Here is a 25,019-nt window from a genome sequence, read left to right as displayed (position 1 = left end):
GTGGTGGCTATGAGTGAATTTAAGTCATCATCTGTGAACCCCCCTGTACATAAATATATGCATATTTTATGCATTGTGCTGCTACTCTGTTACTTTGCTCTACCTTTCCATTTTCTCACCATTTCTTAGAATTCCTTGTCTTGTTAACTTTTTCTCAAACATCTTATACATCAATCTCACAGGCAAAGTCCTTGAGCAAATTCTTTCCTGATTGTTAAGACAAATCAAGTAGCCCTTAATGTTTTCAAAGTTCTTTGTAAGTACCTTGGTGTTAAGATTTTCTGTATTTCGTTAAATGACCTGTTTACATTTATACATACCACTAGACTTTAGGCCCCTAGAGTGGTTTTTTTATTATGTTTTATAGCCTAATTACTATAAAGCACATTGAAAGTCCTCTCTGAAGTGATTTTTTTTTTTTTTAATGAGTGGATTCTTCAATACTAGTCCTTTTATTTAACAATATTGATATTGATAAAAATTGATCGAAGACAAATGAGAATTTATTTCATGTTACTGAAAGTTATTTCCAATTGCCAAGAGTTAGTTTCAAAAGCATTGATTCATTGTATTGAATCTTTGCCTTTTTTTTTTCTCATCTTTCCCCTACCCCAAAAAGAGACCAGTGCTTCAGAAAGAGCAAGTCAAGCTTCAGACTGAACAGGTTCTTCTGAACCGTGGCATAGTCTAGGAATCCAGGGAGAGCAGTATTGGTAGAAGCTGAGTCAGCTGGATATGGCAAATGAACTAATTAGTACATTGAGCCTAACTGGTCTACAGAAAAAAGGACAGGTTAGAATTATGATAGGTGCTGAGAGAGAGCATTGGAGGGCAGACAGACTGAAACCACAATCACAGACAACTAGCCAATCTGATCACACAGACCACAGCATTGTCTAACTCAATGAAACTAAGCCATGCTGTGTGGGGCCACCCAAGATAGACAGGTCACGGTGGAGAGTTCTGACAGAATGTGGTCCACTGGAGAAGGGAATGGCAAACCACTTCAGTATTCTTGCCTTGAGAACCCCATGAACAGTATGAAAAGGCAAAAAGAGAGGACATTGAAAGATGACCTTCCCAGGTCAGTAGGTGCCCAATATGCTACTGTAGATCAATGGAGAAATAACTCCAGAAAGAATGAAGGGAAGGAGGAAGCAAAAACAACACCCAGTTGTGGATGTGATTGGTGATAGAAGCAAGTTCCGATGCTGTAAAGAGCAATATTGCATAGGAACCTGAAAAGTTAGGTCCATGAATCACAGCAAATTGGAAATGGTCAAACAGGAGATGGCAAGAGTGAACGTTGTCATTCTAGAAATAAGCAAACTAAAATGGACTGGAATGGGTAAATTTAACTCAGATGACCATTATATCTACTACTGTGGGCAGGAATCCCTTAGAAGAAATGGGGTAGTCATCATGGTCAACAAAAGAGTCTGAAATGCAGTACTTGGATGCAATCTCAAAAACGACAGAATGATCTCTGTTCGTTTCCAAGGCAAACCATTCAATATCATGGTAATCCAAGCCTATGCCCCAACCAGTAATGCTGAAGAAGCTGAAGCTGAAAGGTTCCATGAAGACCTACAAGACCTTTTAGAATGAACACCCCAAAAAGATGTCCTTCTTATTATAGGGAACAGGAATGCAAAAGTAGGAAGTCAAGAAACACCGGGAGTAACAGGCAAATTTGGCCTTGGAGTATGGAATGAAGCAGGGCAAAGGTTAATAGAGTTCTGCCAAGAGAACCCATTGGTCACAGCAAACATCTTCTTCCAACACCACAAGAGAAGACTCTACACACGGACATCACCAGATAGTCAACACCTAAATCAGATTGATTATATTCTTTGCAGCCAAAGATGGAGAAGCTCATATAGTCAGCAAAAACAATACCAGGAACTGGCTATGTCTCAGATCATGAACTGCTTATTGCCAAATTGAGACTGAAATTGAAGAAAGTAGGGAAAACCACTAGACCATTCAGGTATGATCTAAATAAAATCCCTTTATGACTATACAGTGAAAGTGAGAAATAGATATAAGGGACTAGATCTGATAGACAGAGTGCCTGATGAACTATGGATGGAGGTTCATGACATTGTACAGGAGACAGGGATCAAGATCACCCTCAAGAAAAAGAAATGCAAAAAGGCAAAATGGCTGCCTGAGGAGGCCTTACAAATAGCTGTGAAAAGAAGAGAAGTGAAAAACAAAGGAGAAAAGGAAAGATATACCCATTTGATTGCAGACTTCCAAAGAATAGCAAGGAGAGATAAGAAAGCCTTTCTTAGTGATCAATGCAAAGAAATAGAGGAAAACAATAGGATGGGGGAAACTAAAGATCTCTCCAAAAGAATTAGAGATAGCAAGGGAACATTTCATGCAAAGATGGGCTTAATAAAGGACAGAAAGGGTAGGAACCTAACAGAAGCAGAATATATTAAGAAGAGGTGGCAAGAGTACACAGAACAACTGTACTAAAAAGATCTCCACGACCCAGATAATCACGATGGTGCAATCACTCACCTAGAGCCAGACATCCTGGAATGTGAAGTAAAGTCATCCTTTGGAAGGATCACTACGAACAAACCTAGCATGGACCTAACAGAAGCAGAGGATATTAAGAAGAGGTGGCAAGAATACACAGAAGAACTGTACAAAAAAGACCCAGATAATCACAATGGTGTGATCACTCACACTCACCTAGAGTGAGACATCCTGGAATATGAAGTTAAGTGGGACTTAGGAAGCAACACTATGAACAAAGCTAGTGGAGGTGATAGAATTCCAGTTGAGCTATTTCAAATCCTAAAAGATGATGCTGTGAAAGTGCTGCACTCAATATGTCAGCAAATTTGGAAAACTCAGCAGTGGCCACAGGACTAGAAAAAGTCAGTTTTCATTCCAATTCTAAAGAAAGGTAATGCTAAAGAATATTCAAACTATAGAACAATTGCACTCATCTCACACACTAGTAAAGTAATGTTCAAAATTCTCCAAGCCAGGCTTCAGCAATACATGAACCATGAACTTCCAGATTTTTGAGTTGGTTTTAGAAGAGGCAGAGAGGAACCAGAGATCAAATGGCCAACATCTGTTGGATCATTGCAAAAACAAGAGAGTTCCAGAAAAACTATTTCTGCTATATTGACTATGCCAAAGCCTTTGACTGTGTGGATCACAATAAACTGTGGAAAATTCTGAAAGAGATGGGAATACCAGACCACCTGACCTGCCTCTTGAGAAAGCTGTATGCAGGTCAGGAAGCAACAGGTAGAACTGGACATGGAACAGCAGCAGTCTGTTCCAAACAGGAAAAGGAGTACATCAAGGCTGTATATTGTCACCCTGTTTATTTAACTTATATGCAGAGTACATCATGAGAAATGCTGGGCTGGAAGAAGCAAAAGCTGGAATCAAGATTATCGGCAGAAATATCAATAACCTCAGATATGAAGATGACACTACTCTTACGGCAAAATTTGAAGAAGAACTAAAGAGCCTCTTGATGAAAGTGAAAGAGGAGAGTGAAAAGTTTGGCTTCAAGCTCAACATTCAGAAAACTACGATCATGGCATACAGTGCCACCACTTCATGGCAAATAGATGGGGAAACAGTGGAAAAAGCGGCTGACTTTAATTTTCTGGGCTCCAAAATCACTGCAGATGGTGATTGCAGCCATAAAATTAAAAGATGCTTACTCCTTGGAAGGAAAGTTATGCCCAACCTAGACAGCATATTAAAAAGCAGAGACATTACTTTGCCAACAAAGGTCCATATAGTCAGGACTATGTTTTTCCAGTAGACATGGTTGGATGTGAGAGTTGGACTATAAAGAAAGCTGAACACCAAAGAATTGATGCTTTTGAACTGTGGTGTGGGAGAAGATTCTTGAGTGTCCCTTGGACTGCAAGGAAATCCAACCAGTCCATCCTAAAAAAAATCTCCTGGGTTGTCATTGGAAGGACTGATGTTGAAACTGATGCACTGATACTTTGGCCACCTGATGCGAAGAGCTGACTCATTTGAGAAGACCCTGATGCTGGCAAAAATTTAGGGCAGGAGGAAAAGTGGACGACAGAGGATAAAATGTTTGAATGGCATCACCGACTCAAGGGACATGGGTTTGGGAGGACTCCGCGAGTTGGTGTTGGACAGGGAAGCCTCGCGTTCTGAGGCTCATGGGATCGCAGAGTCCAACACGACTGAGTGCCTGAACTGAACTGAAGAATTACCTAGCAGTTCTCCTGTTTCTATGCTGCTGCTGCTGCTGCTAAGTCACTTCAGTCGTGTACGACTCTGTGCGACCCCATAGACATCAGCCCACCAGGCTCCCCCGTCCCTGGGATTCTCCAGGCAAGAACACTGGAGTGGGTTGCCATTTCCTTCTCCAACGCATGAAAGTGAAAAGTGGATGTGAAGTCGCTCAGTCATGTCCGGCTCTTAGCGACCCCATGGGCTGCAGCCGACCAGGCTCCTCCATCCATGGGATTTTCCAGGCAAAAGTACTGGAGTGGGGTGCCATTGCCTTCTCCGTTTCTATGCTAGGTAATTTAAATTTGTCATTTTGTTCATAAATCATATCCTTTCTTTCATTCTCTTAACCCCCTTCTAAACTATTCTGCTACTTTCCATGACGGCAATACAAACTAGTTCTTGCTCTTACCTACTGGTGATCATATTTGCCTAATATTGTTCCAGTCCTGATTAGAAGCATGGAAATTCAAGCCACAGTGAGATGTCACTACACACCTTTATGAATGACAAAGAGGGGGGAAATATAGAATGTAATGTTTAGCAAGGATGTAGATCAATGATAACACTCATATATTGCTGGCAGAAATGCCAAAATTTTAGCCAGCTTGGGAAATAATCTGGAAGTTTCTTAATACATTTAAACATACAATTATATCAACCAAAACCACACTCCTAAGTATTTACCCAAAAGAAAAAAAAAGCATCTCCACCCAAAAGTTTGGATGCCAGTGTTTATTGAGTTTAATTCATGCTTTCACAAAACTGGAAATAGATGAGATGTCCATTAATTGGTGAATAGATAAAATCTATGCTGCATCTAGTCTAGTCAAATCTATGGTTTTTCCAGTAGTCATGTATGGATGTGAGAGTTGCACTAGAAGCAAAGCTGAGCGCCGAACAATTGATGCTTTTGAACTGTGGTGTTGGAGAAGACTCTTGAGAGTCCCTTGGACTGCAAGGAGATCCAACCAGTCCATCCTAAAGGAAATCAGTCCTAAATATTCATTGGAAGGACTGATGCTGAAGCTGAAACGCCAATACTTTGGCCACCTGATGTGAAGAACTGATTCAGTTGGAAAGACCCTGATACTGGGAAAGATTGAAGGAGGAGAAGGGGACGACAGAGGATGAGGTGGTTGGATGGCATCACCGACTCAATGGACTTGAGTTTGAGGAAATCCCGGGAGTTGGTATTGGACAGGGAGGCCTGGAGTCCTGCAGTTCATGGAGTTGCAAAGAGTCAGACACGACTGAGCAACTGAACTGAACTTAACTGAATGCTGCATTCACTCAATGGATCACTACTTATGCATTAAAATAAATGGACTACTGATAACATGAAATGACATAGATGAGTCCCAATTGCATTTTGTTAAATGAAAGAACTCAGATTGTAAAGGCTACATGCTGTATATCTGACATCTGGGAAAAGACAGTATCATAATGACAGAAAAGAGCAGTATTTGCCAGAGGCTAAGAGTACAGAAAATTGATTGACTACAAAGTGCCACAAAGGAACTTTGTAAGTGCTGGAAATATGTCTTTCTTATAGTGTTCATTACACAGCAATATGCATTTGTCAAATTCATAGAACTTAATCAATGTAAGAGTGATTTTACCCTATGCATATTATGACTTAGAAAAATCTGACTTTTCAAAACCTTTCTTAAATTACCCTAAATATCCATAGAAATAAATTTTTAACAAAATGTAGTTTTTAAAAATTATCAAAAATTTCTAGTAAAAATACTTAAAAAATTTTTTTTTCTACACAAAAGCTATGAAATTTTCTCAGCAACACTAATGCAACCAATTGATCAATGCATTTCACCTCTTTTCCAAAAATCAGAAAGCAGCAATAATAACATAAAACAATACATTCTTAACAAAGTGTTCCCAATATAACTTAACATTTTTGGACTGGTTTTATTTGCTATATAAAGTCCATACATTTACACTTCACTGTAATTTAATTACATCAGATATTTAACAGTTCCTCCAAACTATATCCAAGGTCTTGGATGATGTAGACTATGTAATTAAAATTGTAAAATGGAAAATATGTTGATTAGTGACTTTTCATTTTGATCTTCCAAAATTGTGATCAACAGATAGAAATGTTGATCTTTCTTGTTTTCTTTCTTGTTGTTTCTCAGTCTTCTTTTTACATTTTTTTTTTTCTTTCTCAAAAACAAATTCATAAGAAATCAGTAATTTTTCTATCTGATGAACTTTTGTAAGTATCATTCTTTTAGAGTATGTGCATAAATGCAAACATACATGTAATATATGAATAAGCAGATAGATGACAGATACATACAAACATACATAGAATTAATATGGCAAAATAAAACATTTTAAAGAAGCATAAAGAAGATGACTCCATGCTAAAAAGTATACTCATCAATAAGCAAGTTTAACATAATAGGTATTATTTTCCCTAACTCTAAAGAACAAGATCTTTCAGTTTTCTTCTCATGTGCAAACTCTATTAAGACCTTTCCTTTTGTCAGATATGAAGTTTTTATATTATGTTTTCTCTCCTCTAGAGACTAGGTCTTTGAGTCTCTTCTTTCATTTACAGGCTCCTTGAGTGATCTCATTCATTGTCAGTGGCTTCAAATGCCATCCTTGTGCTGATGATTGCAAAATATTTGACCTGAGCTCTGTTAGAGATAAAGAAATTTCTATCCACGTGAATGTAAGTGTCTCAAAATGCCAAAAAATATATATATCCAAACCTTAATTCAGTCATGAATGACAGAAATAATTAAGGAAACTACACTTCTCCTAAGTTCTCTCTTTCAGGGAAAGGTGACTGCAGATGTTCACTTATGAACAAGAAACAGTGTCACACCTGATATGCCTCTTTCCTCCTCATGTGTATTTGATCAGCGAGCAAACATACCAGTGCTACATATTAAATGTTATCAAATTCCTTCACTCCTTAAACATATTCTTTGTCTCCCTATTTTCTCTCAGGATATCTAACTTTCTTACATGCTTATAGGACTCTTGATCATCCGGCTTCTCTGTTTCTCTGCCGTATCTGCTTCCAGGATTACGTTTTTCTTCCCCAAAAGTCTATGTTCCCATTTACCTTTGGGTCTTTGCACATTCTGTTCCTTTTACTAAAGTGTTAGTCACTCAGTCGTGTCTAATTCTCTGTGACTCCATGGACTGTAGCTCACCAGGCTTCTCAGTCCATGGAATTTTCTAGGCAAGAATACTGGAGTGGGCTGCCATTTTCTTCTCCAGGGGATCTTCCCAATCCAGGGGTCAAACTTGGGTCTCCTTCATTCCTGACAGATACTTGACCATTTGAGCCACCAGGGAAGTCCCTCCTTTTGCTAAGGCACTTTTTATTTTTCTGGCTTATATAAGTTTCCCTTTTTATAACCTGTCTAAAACATCCTTATTTTTCAGATATCCTTGTATACACTGGGGCTTCCTAGGTGACACTAGTGGTAAAGAACCCACCTGTTAATGTGAAAGACATAAGAGATTCGGGTTCGATCCCTGGGAGGCGAAGATCCCCTGGAGGAGAGCGTGGCAACCCACTCCAGTGTCCTTGTCTGGAGAGTCCAATGGACAGAGGAACCTGATCGACAAAGGTCCATAGAGTCCCAAAGAGAAAGACACAACTGAAGCGACTTAGCACACTCACACATGTATACATTGCTCTTTGTCAAATATGTTTTCTGATAATTCACCACAACCTGTGTTGACAATATCATAACATGTTTACAGTTATCTACTTGTTTGTATCTCCATGTTGAGTGTGTATATATATATATATATATATATATGTGTGTGTGTGTGTGTGTGTGTGTATAGAATATGTGTATGTAACAAAAATTATGTTTTTTATAATTTACATTTTAATAGCAAACACTATACTTTTTACATTTGGGGTTAATTAGTTAGAATTTTTTTTAAGCATTCTTAAAATCACATGAATGGGGTTGAGAAGCTTTTTGTCAAAGCTATGTCATACTGTTCTTGATAAGAGAGAATAAAGTATGAAATGAAATTACATATAATAGAAACATCATTTACCACTGTAATTACTCTCAGCATAGCAATTGGTTGCACAAGAAAATAATAGATTACAAGACATGCTCAATGAGAATAGATTTGGGGAACTTCACAGCAAAGCTCTGATCTTTCTGACACTGCATAATGGTTTGTATAAGAACAGGGAAATATAAGAGATAAAGTAGTCCTTTGGATAGGAGAACATTTGTATTGACAAGAAGCAATAAAATATTCAAGTTTTAATCTAAATATAACTTTGTATTCTAACTTTTACAAAATACTATTGTTATGGTTTATTTCCTCAATTGCTTCAATGATTTATAAAATGATTATTCTGTTCTCAAAAAATTTTCACCCTTGCCTGTATATATATAGACACTGGAAAGAAATAAAGGTATTATATAACCAACTGGGCTCTTATATCTACTAAAATAAGGGGAAATATGTCAGAAAAGAAAACAATAACACATGGATCTGAGGGGATATATAGGTTGTAGTTTAATAATTCTAGCAGCATTAAATTCAGAATAAGAGAACAAAGAGAAAGTTGACATTTGTGACATGATGGATTTAGATCACAAAAATTGTAACTTATAATCCTTGCAGCACAAACCAATTATGTGCTTATGTTCAATGAAAATATCATATCAAAGCCATCTCAAGTATAATGAAAATAATTAATGGAAAATAAGGTAAAATATAAACATCCTCAGATTTTATTAAAAAAATATGCATGTCATATCTACATCAAATATTTCAAGTTCAAAGTAAACATATGAATGCACTTTTGATTCACAATTATGTGTAATAATGCAGTTTTCATCATTATTCACACTTAAATGTCTTTTGAATTTCTTCGTGATTTATTTTTGACCCACAGATTATTTAGTAGCGTGTAGTTTAATTTCCAATTACTTGGTGTTTTAAATAGCTTGTTTTTAATTTATCCCCTTGTGATAAGACAGTATACTCTGTATTTTTCAGTCTTTTTGAGTTTATTGATAAATGTTCTATGATAGAAATAGCATTTAATTTTGATGACTATTGCATGTGCTCTTGAAAAGTGTCTTCTCAGTTGAGTGTGTTTTATACATTTTAATTTGGTTAAGCTGGTTAATAGAGTATTTCAAATAATTTATGTTTTTTTTTTATTTCTCTATCTAGTTCTATCAAAAGATGAGAGAATAGCATTAAAACCTCAAACTAACTTTTGTCTTTTTAATTTAATAAATTTTGGTTTATATTTAAGCTCTACTATTCAGAACCTATTTATGATTTCCTTGTCTTCATGATGTGTTGACATTTTATACATGTCCTTTTTTATTTCTGATCATATCTTTTACTTGGAAATATCTGACAGTAATGCAATCATTTCATTTTTTCTTACACTTACCTTCTGCTTGCATTCTTTCATGTTCATTCTATCTGTATTTTACATTTAAAATATGTCTCTTGCAGACAGCATATACTTAGTTTTACAATTTTCTTCATTTTGTTTTTAATTCTTTAGTTTTTAATACGAGTGTTTAGTCCATTACCATTTAAAGAAAGTATCCATTTGCCTGGATTATATCTAGCATTTTCTTTTTCTTTTTTTACCCCTCTACTTTTAGTTTCATTTTTCCTCCTCCACTGCCTTCATTTGAATAAGTGAAAACTTTATTAGAATTATATTTTATCTCTTGGCATTTTAGCATTTATCTATTTGCATTAGTTTTGTTGTTGTTGTTTGGGGATTCTAATACACATTTATAACTTTTCACTGTCTACTTAGAGTTAATACTTTAAAAGTTCATGTGGATGCATGAGACAAGCGCTCGGGCCTGGTGCACTGGGAAGACCCAGAGGGATCGGGTGGAGAGGGAGATGGGAGGGGGGATCGGGATGGGGAATACATGTAAATCCATGGCTGATTCATGTCAATGTTTGACAAAAACCACTACAATATTGTAAAGTAATTGGCCTCCAACTAATAAAAATAAATGAAAAAAAAGTTCATGGAAAAAGTAGAAACCATACAATGCTGTAGGACAGTTTATCACATCTCTCATTTTTGTGCTGTTATCATCATATGTAGGAAACCTCTATTGATCATAAACCTCACCAGACAATGTTGCAATTTTTCTTTAAGCAGTCCTTATTTTAAGAAATACATAGGGAAACATAGCTTTCATTTTTGCTTAAGTATTTTTATTTTAACTTACATTTCTTGTGCTCTTTGTTCTCTTCAGAATGCCCTGTATAATTTCCCTTTTGCTTGATATAATGCTTTTGATAGTTTTAATTATGCAAGTTTTCTATTTGAAAATATCTAGTTCACCTACATTCATCAATGTAGGCATGGCCACTGCACATAAAATTGTTTTTTATTGTTTTGGTGTTTTGGGGGAGCCTGTGTTTTCCTTTTTAGAAGTTACAGATATCATTCTATTTTCTAGCGTTCATTGTTTCTGATAAAAATTGACCAGCTATTGAAATTACTCTTGCCCTATATACATTGAATTGCCTTTCTCAACCCCCTTTGAAGATATAACCTTCGTTTTGAACTTCAGAAATTTGCCTATAGTTTGATTGGTATGATTTCTTTTCTTATTAAATATGCTGTTCTGATTTTCTTCCTGGTCTAAATTTACATCTTTCAAAAATCTGGGGTACCGACTAAATGCTCTCTTAAAATAATTTCCCTATATTTTAATTCCCCTGCTCTTCTAGGTGTCCAATTATGGCTAAGTTAAATACATTTATATTGCTTCACAAGTTTCTGATATTCTCTTTATTAGTTTTCCAACCTTATTTCTTTTTTATCCTTCAGATTGGATAACTATTTTATTGCTCTATTTTCTATTCCTCACTTGATTTTCTATCGCCTCCAGTCTTAAGTCTCTCCAAGTGATGTTTTGTTACAATTTCTTATTTTGTATCTTTCACTACTTTATTTTATTTTTTCCCTATAAAAACATTTTCTTTTATCTTCTTGAGCACAGATATGGTAGTATCTGGTACGTTCATTCCAACATCTAAGTCGGTTCTTCATTGGTCTCCACTTACTGCCTTTTTCTTCAGTGTGTATTATATTTGCTGCTTCTTATATAACTAATAGTTTGGATCCTATCCTAGACATTTTGAATTATATAATTTGGACAATTTGTTTTCTGTTATATTTCCCAAAGATGGCAGGCTGAATTTAGCCTCAAAGCAAAAACCATCAGGTCAGTTATTTTAGTCTGGCTTGGGATACCAGGAATGCATAGTTCAGAGATGAACCAGAAGGGAATAGCAATCCACTCCAGTATTCTTGCCTGGAAGATTCTATGGACAGAGGATTCTGGAGGGGTGGCGGGGGGTGGGGTGGCGAGGGCTACAGTCCATGGGGTCACAAAAAGTTGGACATGACTGAGTGACTAACACTCTCACTTTCACTTTATACAAAGAATTGGAAACTCTCTACAGTTTTCTCCTTTCTAAGATGTTTGTGTATATATTCTTAACTATTTGAAGACTTGGTTCTTCAAAGAGAACTACAGAGTATTTGGGATTTGACTAACCCACATTGTAAAACTAGAACATGTCTTTGGATCAAAATGCTTGCAAGTTAGTTGCTCATCCTTAAGCTATATTTTTTTCTGATGAGGGACAGCACTCCTCCAGTATATACCAGCTCTATTTATTCTCCATTACCATCAATTCCTTACATTTTTTCATTGCTTTTAGTTATTTTCAGGAAGACTAGTTGCTCTAATAGCAGCTACTCAATCATCACCCTGAAAACACATCTTTGATTGTATTGTGGGGTGATTTTTTTTCCAAAATGTTCAAAAATAGTTGATTTTTTGTATGCTTTTCATGTTCCTAATTTGTTATTCTATACACACATTTGGAGTGCTGCCTTAGTGCTCCCAATATCCTATTTTGGGGTTTACAGTATTTATTGAATATCTTAGTAACAATTGGTCAAAATATCCTGAACTTGCTGTGCTTTAATCTCATTTTTATTGAAACCTTGTAGGCATAACACATACAGGTATGACTGTATTTTTTCACTTCTCCTTTAACTTATGTTGTAAAATCCAACTGCTTCAAGGTAAGACTTTTGCTATAATATTTATGAAAGGCATATTCTTGCAGAGGCCATTACAAGAAAGGATGCAGCTGAATCACAGTTGTCAAGATACAACCTTTACTGCTAAAGGCTATTATTTAAATTCAAGGATTGACTAAAGTAAGATGATCACCATTCTTAAAACATACTTACCATTTTCTATTAATATTTTCTATGAAGCCAGAACCAAAACATATGAGAATAACTGTATTGATGTGCATATCTATATTATAGTATATGAGAGTCTTAACAATGTTTAGTTTGTGATTTGATAAGAAACATTCAAAATTCCAACAAGGAGATGTTTACCTTGTTGGCTATCATCAACAGTAGAATCCCTCTAAGAGAATATCATTGGAAGGACTGATGTTGAAGCTGAAACTCCAATACTTTGGCCACCTCATGCGGAGAGTTGACTCATTGGAAAAGACCCTGATGCTGGGAGGGATTGGGGGCAGGAGGAGAAGGGGATGACAGAGGATGAGATGGCTGGATGGCATTACCAACTTGATGGACATGAGTTTGAGTAAACTCCAGGAGTTGGTGATGGACAGGGAGGCCTGGTGTGCTGTGATTCATGGGGTCTCAAAGAGTCGGACATAACTGAGCAACTGAACTGAACTGACTGAAGAGAATATCATGAAAACCATTTTGGTCTCATGTGTAGTATATAAGATGAAATAATTCTCTGACTTTACAAAGAAAGTTGGAAAGAAAAAGATGAATAGGAAAACAGAAAGTTTTAAAGATTTTTCATAGGTTATAATTTTGGAATATGAGATTTCTGTGACTACCAGATCATTGCAGAGTTGTTTGTTTGTTTTATGATATAATTTCTCCCGTGGCTAAACTCCCATGGTTTTACTTCCAGCCAAGATTATTTTTCTCTTGGACACAATAGGCTCTAATAGCCATTAAAATATTAATTTAATTCATAGTAGTCATACCACAAGAGCTATATACTTGTTATATATATATGTGCCACCCTGTGAGAATGAACTTTGAAAAGAATTGTGAAAAAAAATAAATAAATAAATAAATAAAATTAAAAAATAAAAGAATTATGAGTGTGAGGAGTTCCATGGGCTAAGACCTCATTGAAACAACTACCTGGTGAAAAATGTATATATAAAAAAAGAATAATTATAAAGTCTCTGGAAATTTTCCTAATGGGGTAAAGCAAATTAATACACATCCTTAGTGAAAACTTACCGAATATTGGTACGAAGAGAAAAGTTTGTGACATTTGAGCCATTCTTACCACTGCCTCCCTTCCCTTACCCTCCATTTCAGCATGGTGGAAGACCCATTGTAGTTGACTGGCTTGATTTTTTTCAAGGGACTCTTGAGTCTTCTCCAACACCACAGTTTGAAAGCATCAATTTTTGGTGCTCAGCCTTCTTTATGATCCAAATCTCATCCATACATGACTACTAGAAAAACCATAGCTTTGACTATGCGGACCTTTGTTGGCAAAGTACTGTGTCTGCTTTTTAATATGCTGTCTAGGAGCAAGTATCCTTGGAAGAAAAGATGTTACATTAGAAAATATTCTATTAATGGTAAAGAAAGTAGCAAAGAAAAACAGAGAAACAAAAAGTAAGATACAGGACATATTGGGGAAAAGTCAATAAGCAGATGTAAGTTCAAATAAATGACAATAAATACATATGGATAAAAAAGTTCAATGCAAAGGCACAGGTTGCCAGATTGGAGAAAGAAAAAAGGAATCAATCATAAGCTTTTTACAAGAGATGCTCTTTAGATATAAAGATGCATACATTTCAAAAGTAAAAGAATAGGGAAAAAAAGATATACCATGCAAACAACCATAAGAAAGGTGAAATGACCATATGAACATCACACAAAAGTAGAATTTAAAACAAAAAATGTTTTAGAGATAAAAGGGGACATTTTATAATCATGTATCAATTAATTGCTAAATGTAAGCATTATATGGGCTTCCGTGGTAGCTGTGATGGTAAAGAATCTGCCTGCAATGCAGGAGACCCAGGTTCAGTCCCTGGGTCGAGAAGAGTCCCCGGAGAAGGAAATGGCGACCCACTTCTTTATTCTTACCTGGAGAATTCCATGGACAGAGGAGCCTGGTGGGCCATAGTACATGGGGTCACAGAGTCCGACACCACTGAACAACTAATACTTTCACACGTTCAAGCATTATATAAATATTTACACCTAATAACAGAGACCCAAAGTGCATGGAACAAAAACAGAATTGAAGGAAGACCAGGTGGTGCTAGTGGTAAAGAACCCACCTGCCATTGCAGGAAATATAAGAGATGAGGATTTGATCCCTGGACTGGCAAGATGCCCTGGAGAAGGGCATGGCAACCCACTCCCATATTCTTACCTGGAGAATCCCATGGACAGAGGAGCCAGAGAGGTTACAGTCCATAGGGTCACAAAGATTTGCACATGACTGAAGCGACTTAGCATGCATACACGTAGATAACTAAAAATAAGCATTAAAAACAATTGCGGAAGACTTCAATAATGGACAGAAGAACTATCATTGCAGAAGATCAAAAAGGAAATAGAAGACTTGAACAACTCTACTAGCCAGTGAGATCTAACAGATATCTATAAAACACTCCACCAAACAATAGCAGATTACATATTCTTCTCAAATCCATATGAATCATTTGAAACATTCTTCAAGAATAAGGTATACCATAAAATAAGCCCCAGAATTTTCAGAGAGATTTAAATCCTACACCTTAATTTCTTTTAGAACAATGAAATTAAATTAGAGGTTAGTAACATAAACACATTTGGAAAAGTGCCAAATATGTACAAATTAAATACCATATGACTAAGTAATCAATGGGTCAAAACAGAAATGACAAGAATTAAAAAACACTTTGAGATGAATGACAATGAAAACACAGCGTATCAAAAGTCTTGAGTGAAAGCCACTCAGTCATGTACAACTCTGTGACCTCATGGACTATACAGTCCATGGAATTCTCGAAGCAAGATTAATGGAGTGGGTAGCCTTTCTCTTCTCCAGAGGATCTTCCCAACCCAGGGACTGAAGCCAGAATTCCTGCATTGCAGATGGATTCTTTACCAGCTGAGCCACAAGAGAAGACCAAGAATACTGGAGTGGGTAGCCTATCCCTTCTCCAGGGAATCTTTCTGAACCAGGAATTGAACTGGGGTCTCCTGCATTGCAGGCAGATTCTTTACCAACTGAGCTATGAAGGGTTACCCCTAAATCAGTGCTTAGAGGGTAATTTATATCTACAAACACCCATACAAAAGTGAAAGATCTCAAATTTTTATATAGACAATTGTTTCCCCCTGAAACGTCATACGTTGAAATTCTAACCCACATTCCTTAGAATGTATTTGGCAGGGTGGTGCATAGGTTGTGGGATCTTAGCTCCCTCTTCCCCCAAGGATTGAACCGGAGGCCACTGCAGTGAAGGCACCAAGTCCTAACCACTGGATGGCCAGGGAACTCTCCCTTAGACTATGTTTGTAGAAATATTTTAAGCATTTAATTAAGCTTAAATGAGATCATTGGAGGTAGCCATAATCCAATACTACTATTATCCATATAAGCAGAGGAAATTTGAACGTGAACATGTACAGAGTGAAGACCCTGTCAGACACAGAGAGAAGATGGCCATCTACTAGTCAAGAAGAGAGGCCTCAGAATAAACCAACCATGTTGACACTTTGATCCTCAAGCTTCATGCTTCCAGAATTCTGAGAAAATACATTTCTGGTTTTTAAGCCATCCAGTCTGTGGTACTTCCTTATGGCAGTCATGGCAAATTAATACACAAATCAATAATTTAATCTTCTAAGTTGACACCCTTGAAACATAAGTGGTAATTCTAAAGTAAGCAGAAGGAAGTGAATGATACATTTTAGTGTAGAAATCAATTAAATAGTAAATAAAAACACAACATAGAAAAATAAATGAAACCAAAAGTAAGCAATTTGAAAGATAAACAGTGAAACTGACTAAGAAAAAAGATAGAAGACACAAATTACTAATATTAAGAATAAAAGACAAACTATTACTACTTTCTTGCAGAAACAGAAAAGGATATTATGGACATAAAATGCCAACAAATTAGATAATTTAGATGAAATGGGAAAATTGCTAGAAAAATAAAAATGATCAAAACTTATTCAAAAACAAGTAGAAATTAAAATAAACCCACAAGTAAAATGATGATGATGATATTTTCCCACGAAGAAAAATCCTAGCAGAGACGGATGTACCAGTAATTCTAGCAAACATTTAACAAAGAATTAATAGATAGCCTCCAATTAAAATAAATAAAATTATATTTAAAAAATAAAATTGAAAAAAAAAGAATTAGTAGAATTTATTAAAAAAAGCTCTTCCAAAATTAAAAAAAAGGGAGATTCACAGACAATTTTATGAAACCAGTATTACTTTAATAGCAAAACAATGCAAATATGTCAAAAGAAAACTACAGACCAATTTGCTTATTAATATAGACACAAAATCTAGCAATATATAAAATATACACTGTAACTTGAGGGGATTTATGTAAGAAATGAAAGGTTGGTTATACATCCAGAAATCAATGCAGTGAGCCATATTAGTAAAATCAATAACCAAAAAAACCCCCAACACAGTCATCTGAGTAGACTAACACTTCTAATTAACAACTTTTAATACACTAGAGAAGAAAGAAATGTTGTCAATCCAATAAAGAGCATTTACAAAAACACTCACAGGTAATACTGAATGGTGAAATGTTGAGACCTTTTCTGTTAAGATCAGGAACAAAACAAGAATGTCCTCTGTCACCACTATCCAACATGATGTAATAAATACAAATCAGAACAATTGGCAAGAAAATGAAATAGAAGGCATCCAGATGGAAACAGAAGAAATACAATTATTGCTATTGGAAAATAACATAATTCTATGTATAGATAATCCTAAGGCATCTTATAAAAAAATTACTGGTAAACATATTTGGCAATGTTTCAGGCAGAAGAGAAATAAAAATAAATTATATTTCCAATGACTAGTCAAAATGAATCTAAAAATATTTCCACTTATGATAGCACTGAAAATAATAAAATACCTAGGAATGGATTTAACTAAAAAGGTGAAAGACTTGCATGCTTAAAAATACAGAATTTTGATGAATGAAATTAAGAAGACCTAATCAAATGGAAAAACATTCCTTGTTCATGAAATGGAAGAGTTAATATTGTTAAGACGACAATACTGCTTAAAGTAATCTTCAGATTCACTGCAATCTCTATTAAAATTCTAACAGAAATTCTTTCAGTAATGTAAATGCTTATTCTCAAATTTACATGGAATTTCAAAAGATCCCAGTTAACAAAACAATATTATGAGAGAAAAACAAAATTGGACAAGTCATGCCTTTTATTTTAATATTTTTACAAACATGTAACACCAAGCAAGACTGTGTACTGGAGTAAGCTTACACATACAGATAAAGGGAATAGAATTGAGTACATATGCTAACTCTTACATTGACAATCAACAAAACGATTTTTGGCAAAATTGCCAAGAAACTTCAAGCAATAAAGCATATTCTTTTCAATAAATGATGCTGGAACAATTGGATATACATACGTAAATGATTTTTAAGAATCTGTTATGGAGAGATAAAGGTTTGAGCTTAAAACTCAAAACTTGCAGGAACTCTGGTAAAAATCTCAAATTCTATTTGAGATCCACGAAGGCTAACCTTAAGGGATTGTTGATTAGCTACATATGGTTATAGAACAATCTGGAACAACCTAGATTAGTCATATTATCTATGAGAAAAATTACAAAATGTACATGTAAATAATGCATCTCTGACTCAATGGACATGAATTTGAGTAAACTCCGGGAGTTGACATAGACAGGGAGGTCTGGCGTGCTGCAGTCCATGGGGCCGCAAAGAGTTGGATATGACTGAGCAACTGAACTGAACTGAACTATCTATACAGAATAAAATAATCATATTTAAGGACTTCACTGGTCCTCCAGTGGTTAAGAATTCACCTTGCAATGCAGGCGATGTGGATTCAATCCCTGGCCAGGGAACTAAGATCTGCCACTCCATGAAGCAACTAAGCTGGTGCATCACAACTGCTAAGCTCATGGGCTCCAGAGCCCTCGTGACCCAACGACAGAGTTTGGGTGCCGCAACTAAAGATATCTCAAGATGCAATGAAGATCCCCTGTGCCACAAGAAAGACCTGACCAGCCAAGTGAATAAATATACAAATATTTTAAGGAATAATGTTTGGATAGAATTATAGAAAAAGCAAAAAGCTGTAGTCTTCACTTCACTGTTCTTCATATCTACTGTTCAAATTGTTTCTCAGGGCAAATAATGAAAAATAATGAAATAACACAAAGCTATCAACATTCAGAGAAAAGCCATTGTGCTTTTTTTCTTAAAACTTACGTACATATATTTTTGAAACACAGTTCAAATATTATATAAGTATTGCAATATACTCTGCATTACAAACTCAATTTTTACACTAAAATCATAGTGAAATGAAGTTCCAGATATAATTATGTTGACATAAGCAATATAAAAATCATACCAAATATCTAACACTGGCATAAACATCATGTTTATAAATGCTTAGACAAGTAAAATAAGAATGACTATTCAAAATAATAAGTGAAAGAGAAAATCTAGGAAAGCTAGCTGAGAATACCAGATAACATTTATTGTTAAATTTTATTTTCAACTATTGATTATCTCTAAGAATGTAGAACTGAAAGTTCATCAAAAAGTACTCCATCAGCATGCTGACAATTATTTATCCAATAAAGACTTTCCTACAAAATATTTTACAAGGACTCTTTATATCTGCAAAAACAACTTTAATTATGCTCTGTTAGTCCTTGTGCTGGGGTTCCCAGGTGGCACAGTGATAAAGAACCTGCCTGCCAATGCAAGAGACATAAGAGACCCAGATTTTATCCCTGGGTTGGGAAGATCCCCTGGAGTAGGAAATAGCAACCCACTCCAGTAATCTTGCCTGGAAAATCCACTGGGAACCTAAAGGGTTGCAGTCCATGGGGTTGCAAAGAGTTGAAAATGACTGAGTACACACCACACACACACACAGAGTTCTTGTGATACAGTTTGAAGTTACTTAATGAAATTGCCAAGACATAAAGAGCCACATTTAACAAGACATAATAAGCCACAGTGAAAGTGATTAAAGTATGTGTAATAGTAACAAGTAAATAATTCATGTCATTATAGTTGTCACATTTTACTGAGCCGTAAACTATACAGGACATGGGAAATAAAATGAAGTTCAGTAGGAAGGACTCAAAAATTAGACCATGGGTTTGTATTCTAAAACAAATTAAATGAAAGAAACACAGATGAGTTATTTGTCTAAGCTTTAATTTAAAAAGTAGTCATCATGAAAAGATGCTCAACATTGTTAATTATTAAAGAAATGCACATCAAAACTACAATGAGATATCATCTCAAGCTCAAAATCATCAAAAAATCTACATACAATACGTGCTGGAGAAGATGTACAGAAAGCGGAACACTTCTACGCTGTTGATGGGACTGTAAATTGGTATTGCCACTATGGATAACATATGGATGTTACTTTAAAAACTAAAAAAAGAACTACCATATGACCCAGCAATCCCATTTCTGGATATATATCCAGAGAAAATCATAATCCTAAAAACTGTCATATAAAGTGAAGTAAGTCAGACAGAAAAAGACAAATATCATAGGATATTGCTTATATGTGGAATCTAAAACAGGGTAGAAATGAACTTATTTACAAAATAGAGTCACAGCTGTAGAAAACAAATTATGGTTACCAGAGTGAAAGAGGTGGAGGGATCAACTGGGAGATTTGGGCTGATATATACACACTACTGTATATGAAGTAGATAACTAATAAAGACCTATTGTATAGCTCAGGAAACTGTACTCTGTAATGGCCTCTGTGGGAAAAAAAATCTTATAAAAGAGTGGATGTATGTATATGTACAACTGATTCACTTTGCTGTCCATCTGAAACTAACACAACACTGTAAATCACCTATACCACATTAAAATAGTTTTAAAAAGTAATCATCTCAAATCACAGAATATAAATGGAGGAATATAAATATAAATGGGTTTATAAATATAAACCCATAGATCACTGAGTGCTTGTTAAAGTCAGCTGCAAGATAAGTACAAAAAAGTAATAGTTAGTGTTTTAAAATAAGTATAGTATATCACAGTAACACTTTTTTGTGTGTGTAGGGCAAAGCATCATATATTTTTAAAGAACATCTTTCACTACAGAGAGTTTGAGATGTGCTGAGATGCAACACAAATGATGATTGCAGAAGCAAGACAGAAAAATAAGAAATGAGATTAGCAATGGTTGAAATACTACTACTAATAAAAATATACTTATTATTGCTTTACAACATGAAGTCATTGTGCCATTAAATTTACAAAGTCATACTTTTAGATTATTCTCAAAATGGTAAGTTGAAAAGTATTATTATAACATATATATGGAAACTGAGGTGTCAAAAATTAAAACATGTACGTATATAAAATATATATAAAACATATATATCTATATATATATAGATTATAAAGAGAGAGCAAAACACTGAATACGGATTTAAGACCAAAATCTGGTAATCTTTTTTCTATATTGTGCCTTTCCTATGAGCAAGAACTGGCATTATAATGACATCTCAGATGATATTTTGAAGTGCAGGATTACCAACTACAAAGTTTTGCACAACTTGTTCTAGATTCAGAGTATTCTCAACTGTAACATAAAGAGAAAAATGAGCCAAACCTATTATTTCTTCAGTTTCCTATGTGTCAAAGGGCCAGATATTTCATAAACATTATTTAACTTAGTCATTAGCCAACAATAAATCCAATAAAAATTCTTAGGGCAACTTTGATGTAGAAAATTAAACCTATTTATACTTTATCATATGTTCAACAAATAATTAACAGTTTACTTCTCCAAATGTAATACAGGTATTCTTCTCTGAAGTCAATTAAATTCAGATAGTAAGGATTTCATAAAGGATTTATTGAAATCAAAATGTACTTGAGATATAAAGAAAATGCAAACATTTAACAGGGCTCTTGACCTTGGACTTCCCAGTTACCAGAAAGGTGAAAAAAGAGTCTTGTTTTAGCCACCTATTCCAGCATGGCTTCTAGTTTATAGGAGCCTGAACAAGACAATTCTAGATGCCATTTTCAAGCTTATCCAAACAGTGCCAAATGTCTTATGGACAACAGAGGACATTTGTTTGCTGTTTTGTTGTTGTTGTTGTTAATTTAAAATTCAATCTTGAGTCATATGAAAGCTGCAACTTTTCCTTCTAGTAATTTTTAAACCAAATTCAGACTTAAATTGAAGAAAGCAAGGAAAACCACCATACCACTCAGGTATGACCTAAAAAATACCCCTTATGATTATACAGTGGAGTTGGGAAATAGATATAAGGGACTAGATATGATTCATGACATTGTACAGGAGACAGGGAGCAAGGTCATCCCCAAGAAAAAGAATGCAAAAAAAAAGCAAAATGACCATCTGAGGAGGCCTTACAAATAGCTGTGAAAATAAGAGAAGCCAAAAGAAAAGGAGAAAAGGAAAGATATACCCATTTGAATGCAGAGTTCCAAAGAATCACAAGGAGAGATAAGAAAGCCTTCCTCAGTGATCAGTGCAAAGAAATAGAGGAAAACAATAGAATGGGAAAGACTAGAGATCTCTTCAAGAAAATTAGAGATACCAAAGGAACATTTCATGCAAAGATGGGCTCAATAAAGGACAGAAATGCTATGGACCTAACAGAAACAGAAGATATTAAGAAGATGTGGCAAGAATACACAGAAGAACTGTCCAAAAAAGATCTTTATGACCTAGATAATCACGATGGTGTGATCATCAACCTAGAGCCAGACATCCTGGAATGTGAAGTCAAGTGGGCCTTAGGAAGCATCACTATGAACAAAGCTAGTGGAGGTGATGGAATTCCAGTTGAGCTATTTCAAATCCTAAAAGGTGATGCTATGAAAGTGCTACACTTAATACGCCAGCAAATTGGAAATTTCAGCTGTGACCACATGAGTGGAAAAGGTCGGTTTTTCATTCCAATCCCTAAGAAAGGCAATGCCAAAGAATGCTCAAACTACCACACAATTGCACTCACCTCACACACTACTAAAGTAATGCTCAAAATTCTCCAGGCCAGGCTTCAGCAATACGTGAACCGTGACCTTCCTGATGTTCAAGCTGGTTTTGGAAAATTCAGAGGAACCAGAGATCAAATTGTCAACATCTGCTGGATCATCGAAGAAGCGGAGAGTTCCAGAAAAACATCTATTTCTGCTTTATTGACTATGCCAAAGCCTTTGACTGTGTGCATCACAATAAACTGGGGAACACTTGGAAAGAGATGGGAAACCAGACCACCTGACCTGCCTCTTCAGAAACCTGTAGGCAGGTCAGGAAGCAACAGTTAGAACTGGACATGGAACAACAGACTGGTTCCAAATAGGAGGAGGAGTATGTCAAGGCTGTATATTGTCACCCTGCTTATTTAACTTATACGCAGGGTACATCATGAGAAACCCTGCACTAGATGAAGCACAAGCTGGATTCAAGATTGCCGGGAGAAATATCAATAACCTCAGATATGCAGATGACACCAACCTTATGGCAGAAAGTGAAGAAGAACTAAATAGCATCTTGATGAAAGTAAAAGAGGAGAGTGAAAAAGTTGGTTTACAGCTCAACATTCAGAAAACTAAGATCATGGCATCCGGTCCCATCACTTCACGGCAAATAGATGGAGCAATAGTGGAAACAATCGCAGACTTTATTTTTGGGGGCTCCAAAATCACTGGAGATGGTGACTGCAGCCATGAAATTAAAAGATGCTGCTCTTGGAAGAAAAGTTATGACCAACCTAGACAGCATATTAAAAAGAAGAGCCCTTACTTTTCCAACAAATATCCATCTAGTCAAGGTTATGGTTTTTCCAGTAGTGATGTATGGATGAGAGAGTTGGACTATAAAGAAAGGTGACTGCTAAAGAATTGATGTTTTTAAACTGTGGTGTTCGAGAAGACTTGAGTCCCTCGGACTGCAAGGAGATCCAACCAATCCATCCTAAAGGAGATCAGCCCTGGTTGTTCATTGGAAGGACTGATGTTGAAGCTGAAACTCCAATACTTTGGCCACCTGATGTGAAGAGCTGACTTATTTGAAAAGCCACTGGTGCTGGGAAATTTTGAATGTTAGAGGAGAAGGGGATGACAGAGGATGATATCGTTGGATGGCATCACTGACTCAATGGGCATGAGTTTGAGTAGACTCCCGGAGTTGGTGATGGACAGGGAGGCCTGGCGTGCTGCAGTCCACGGGATCACCAAGAGTCAGACACTATTGAGCGACTGAACTGAACTGAAATTTTAACAATGTATATTTTTCTTTAATTCAATTATCAGGCGTTAATAGCCAAGGAGAGAATTAGACCACACACCGTGGTTTACCTTTTTCTTTTTTTCTCATAACCGATATAAATTTAGAACCCTTGATAATTTCCTTACTTTCTGATTAATCTTCAAGAGGTATGCTAATCACATTTCAGCAATAAAATCTCTGTGTTACACTGTTCCATGCATTTCAGAAAACTCAATTTCCCTGGATCCTATTTGCAAAATATTTGTAGTCACTTTCTGTTCCTAGGGACTTAAACAACAAAAATTCTATGTTTCTAGCATGTGTTTCCTAACATATCTAATGCAAGTGGCATTGGTTTTATGTTCATAATATTGGAGTTGCTCAGGAAGGTAAGAGTTTAAAAATTCACTGTAAACATTGCTGAATATTCTTTTCCAATTAGAAAAGATTATAGTTTGTTGTATTTTGTTATCTATATAGTTTGTTTATATATATATATATATTTTATATATATATATATATTTTCCCCATTTATTTTTATTAGTTGGAGGCTAATTACTTTACAATATTGTAGTGGTTTTTGTCATACATTGAAATGAATCAGCCATGGATTTACATGTATTCCCCATCCTGATCCCCTCTCCCACCTCCCTCTCCTCCCGATCCCTCCGATCCTCCCGATCCCCTCTCCCACCTCCGATCCTCCCGATCTGGGTCTTCCCAGTGCACCAGGCCCGAGCAGTTGTCTCATGCATCCAACCTGGGCTGGTGATCTGTTTTTGTATTCTTGTGCTGTTGAAAGAGGGTGTTTGCTATGACCAGTGACTTTTCTTGGCAGAACTCTATTAGCCTTTGCCCTGCTTCATTCCGTACCCCAAGGCCAAAATTTGCCTGTTCCTCCAGGTGTTTCTTGACTTCCTACTTTTGCATTCCAGTCCCCGATAATGAAAAGGATGTCTTTTTGGGGTGTTAGTTCTAGAAGGTCTTGTAGGTCTTCATAGAACCCGTCAACTTCAGCTTCTTCAGTGTTACTGGTCGGGACATAGACTTGGATTAGCGTGATATTGAATGGTTTGCTTTGAAAACGAACAGAGATCATTCTGTCATTTTTGAGATTGCATCCAAGTACTGTATT

The 25,019-nt window shown here is 35.8% G+C and overlaps 1 long non-coding RNA gene across 1 annotated transcript; it reads left to right on the top strand.

The window, feature by feature from the left end:
* The first annotated feature begins 2,462 nt into the window (after positions 1 to 2,462).
* Positions 2,463 to 22,475, top strand: LOC122428883. The gene is made up of 3 exons (XR_006265842.1): positions 2,463 to 2,554; positions 4,506 to 4,511; positions 22,397 to 22,475. It is a non-coding gene; the product is annotated as an uncharacterized LOC122428883 (long non-coding RNA).
* Positions 22,476 to 25,019: the final 2,544 nt, after the last annotated feature.

This window comes from Cervus canadensis, chromosome 27 (genome assembly GCF_019320065.1).
Source record: "Cervus canadensis isolate Bull #8, Minnesota chromosome 27, ASM1932006v1, whole genome shotgun sequence".
NCBI classification, from domain to species: domain Eukaryota; kingdom Metazoa; phylum Chordata; class Mammalia; order Artiodactyla; family Cervidae; genus Cervus; species Cervus canadensis.
The sequence above is the reverse complement of the archived record's forward strand: the minus strand, read 5'-3'. Positions and strand labels throughout refer to the sequence as shown.